This window comes from Poecilia reticulata, chromosome 8, assembly GCF_904066995.2.
Source record: "Poecilia reticulata chromosome 8, P_reticulata-male-v2, whole genome shotgun sequence".
Classification (NCBI taxonomy): Eukaryota; Metazoa; Chordata; class Actinopteri; order Cyprinodontiformes; family Poeciliidae; genus Poecilia; species Poecilia reticulata.
This window is the reverse complement of record NC_088837.1, coordinates 10,379,546-10,383,200: the sequence shown is the minus strand read 5'-3', so window position 1 is coordinate 10,383,200 and position 3,655 is coordinate 10,379,546. Positions and strand designations below refer to the sequence as shown.

At 37.9% G+C, this 3,655-nt stretch overlaps 1 long non-coding RNA gene across 1 annotated transcript; it reads right to left on the bottom strand.

Moving 5' to 3' along the window:
• Positions 1-1,036: 1,036 nt before the first annotated feature.
• LOC145552502 (uncharacterized) lies at positions 1,037-3,481 on the bottom strand. Its single transcript, XR_014088570.1, has 3 exons — positions 3,415-3,481; positions 1,205-1,528; positions 1,037-1,122 (listed from the first exon to the last, which is right to left on the bottom strand). It is a non-coding gene; the product is annotated as an uncharacterized LOC145552502 (long non-coding RNA).
• Positions 3,482-3,655: the final 174 nt, after the last annotated feature.

Sequence of the window (3,655 nt, the reverse complement as noted above, 5' to 3'; positions counted from 1 at the left end):
GGCTCAGATCTACCACACCAGAGAAGACCCAAGGTGTAGGTTGTTCAAGGAGGCCCTTGAGACAGTCCAGCACATAACAGCAGGGTGCAAGATGCTGGCAGGGAAAGCTTACATGGAACGACATAACCAAGTGGCGGGCATAGTGTACAGAAACATCTGCAGAATATGGACTGGAAGATCAAAGTGGGGAACACCCCCAAAGGTGGTGGAGAATAACTGAGCTAAGATCCTGTGGGACTTCCAGATCCAGACAGACAAAATGGTAATGACGAACCAACCGGACATTGTGGTGGTGGATAAACAACAGAGGAAAGCCGTTGCGGTGGATGTAGCAAAACCAAGTGATTACAACATCAGGAAAAAGGAGCACGAGAAAATTGAGAAATACCAGGGCCTCAGAGAGGAACTGGAAAAGGCCTGGAAGATGAAGACCACAGTACCATAACATCCCATACCAACTTTATTTATGAAGCACTTTATACACCAATAAATTTATTAAAAACAGAAGAAAACTGACCAGCAGCAGAAGGGTTAAGAACACGATAGAACCGAGCTGCAGCGCATGCTTTAGCTTTAGCACAGGACAGCGTTATCTCAAATAAAACAGGCATATGGTCTGAAAATAATGAGTCACCAATTACTAAATTACAAACTGGTAAACCATAAGATAAAACCAGATCAAGACTGTGACCATGCTCATGGGTAGCACCAGTCACAGACTGCACAAAATTAAAAGTATCGATAATATTAAGAAATGACTGAGCCATAGGTGAAGTAGGACGACAGACATGAATATTAAAATCACCAACAATGAGAACTCGGTCATACCTTGGCATGATATCAGCCAGGAAATCAGAAAAGTCATTTATAAAGTTTTTGTTGTACTTCGGTGGCCAATAGACCGCCGCACACAGCACAGTGTGAGAGCTATCGAGTTCAAATAGGCTGATCTCAAAGCTACTAAACGAGGCCAGAGGCAACTGTTTACAAGTAAAACTGCTTTTAAAAACAGTCACTATTCTTCCCCAGGACCCTTACATCTTTGGAGCATTAAAATAGCCGCAGTTCCGCGGTACAAGTTCATTAAAAATGCTGGAGTCACCAAACCACTTGTCCATGATTCTGTTAATAAAACATCCAATCAATAACAGGAAAAGAAATCCCTAATGACGAAAGTTTTATTTGTCAGCAACCTGGCACTTACCAAACCGATCCTGGCAGAAATCGGCAGGTCTACAACATCAGGTGGCGTCTGGTGCTCCCGGCAAAGAGGCCGCAGGTTGCCAGGATTCACCCTGCGTCTACAGGGCCTAGGAGCGCAGGGACCTGAGGTTGTGCCTGTGGTCATCGGGGCCCTCGGGGCAGTCACCCCCAAACTGGAGCAGTGGCTAAAACAAATCCCAGGAACAGCATCAGACATCTCAGTCTGGAAATGTCAGGTTCTAGGAACAGCCAAGATACTGCGCAGAACCCTCAAGCTCCCAGGCCTCTGGTAGATGACCCGAGCTCAGAGGATGAAAGAGTCCACCTGTGGAAGGGTGAGAAGGGAATTTATATAAATATAAATAAATAAATATACACATTGTCTGAGTATCTCCAAGTAGGTTTGATTTTAACTAGCATTTCACCTAGCAGTAAACTACATTATTTTTTTCTTATGTGCACAACTATCAAACATTTCCCAAATACAATGTGACCCCAACACTGAAACTGTCAGTTTCTGTAACAGTATATGTTGAGTAACTGAGGGAAATAACATAAACATACAAAATTTAGGGCTCTCTAACAAGCACCATGATGTGCAGAAGTGCTCACATCCCATAACAATTTCTAGCATTTGCAATGCTGCAGCCACAAATTCCAAGATATTTTACAACAAAGATGATTACTTCAGATCAATACAAAGTGCTGCATAACTGTAAAGTGTAAGAAAAATAATTTGCAAACTTTCTACCTTTCTGATAACATTTTAAAACGTAGAAATCTGACTCGTTATCAAATTTCTGGGCCTCGTCAGAGAACTTGGGAAAAGGAAATTTAACAAGGCAAGTGATATCAGATCCGAACCTGTCCGAACAATATCAGATGATACATAGGGTGCTCACAGAACGGAACATTTTAAGTCTGCTTTTAAAGCAGGTGTTTCTGTTTTTTAATAGAATTCCTTTAACTCAAGAATTAAAGCCAGTTCTAGGAGTTTAAGATAAATGGTGTTTTTTTCTCATTTCTGCCTTTGCAATGATTCTGCTTAAACATCTCTTTCTGTAAATATTTCTGTCTTTGTTCTGTAGCCTATACTTGGTATCACAAAACATTAGGCAATATCGAGATCGAATAATGGTAATATTAGCCTAAATGCAGCCAGTGGCATGTGGGCTATAACTAGCATGTTGTCTTACATTGACTTCCTCCATTCAGTGTGCTAAACATGGTTAATAAATAAACAAAATAGCTAAAAAGCTTATTTTAGGAAAAAGCCTACTTTTAATGTGGGCAATAGTTACATTAGAAATGTTTGTGCTCTGCTTTTTGATTTTTACTTTTGCAAAAGTAAAAATCTGAAGTTCACTTCGTGGCACTTGGTTACCAGTAAACACACTCATCTCTTAACAGATTAATAACAAATATTGTTTTTGTTCAAAAAACATATTTCTTCTGCTCTTTTGAAATACCACTTATTTTATACTTGTTAACAATTGTGTAGTTGGTGAATTTTTCAGAAAATGTAGTTCTTTTTGTCATTAATGGTAGATAGATATATTATAAAACACAAATTCAACACAAAAGTAAAAATCTCGATTTATACTTCGTGGCAGTTCGTTACCAGAAAAAAACCTACTTATCTCTTAACATCAAATTAATAATAATAGTTTATAAAACATAAGCTCTTTCAAAATACTGCTTATCAGCTTAGATACAAGACATTTACCATTGGCAAATTTCGCAAAAGTAAAAATCTGAAGTTCACTTCGTGGCACTTGGTTACCAGTAAACACACTCATCTCTTAGCAACAGATTAGCAACAAAAATTGTTATTGTTCAAAAAGCATAGGATTTCTTCTGCTCTCTCAGATGTTTACTTTATGTACCTTGGTTACCAGAAAACGCGATCATCTCTGAGCAACAGATTAACAGCGTAGCAACAAAAATTATTATTGATAAAAAATATAATGTTTCTTCCGTTCTTTTGAAATACCATTTATTTTACACTAACAAGAATTGTGCAGTTGGTGAATTTTGCGGAAAAGTTTTTTTTTGTCATTAGTGGCAAATATTTTAAACACACATTCAACACAAAAGTAAACATTTCGATTTATACTTAGTGACAGTTTGTTACCAAACCTACTTATCTCTTAAAACCAAATTAATAACAAGTAGTTTATAAAACAAAAGCTCTTTCGAAATAACGCTTACCTGATTAGATACAAGACATTTACCGTTGGCAAATTTCGCAAAAGTAAAAATCTGAAGTTCACTTGGTTACCAGTAAACACACTCATCTCTTAGCAACAGATTAGCAACAAAAATTGTTATTGTTCAAAAAACATCGGATTTCTTCTGCTCTTTTGAAATGGAGTGGTGCGGCAAAGTGAGATGGATGGAAAAAAGAGAGCAAGGAAAAGCCAAAAACTGGACACATATTTTGTTCGTCGTC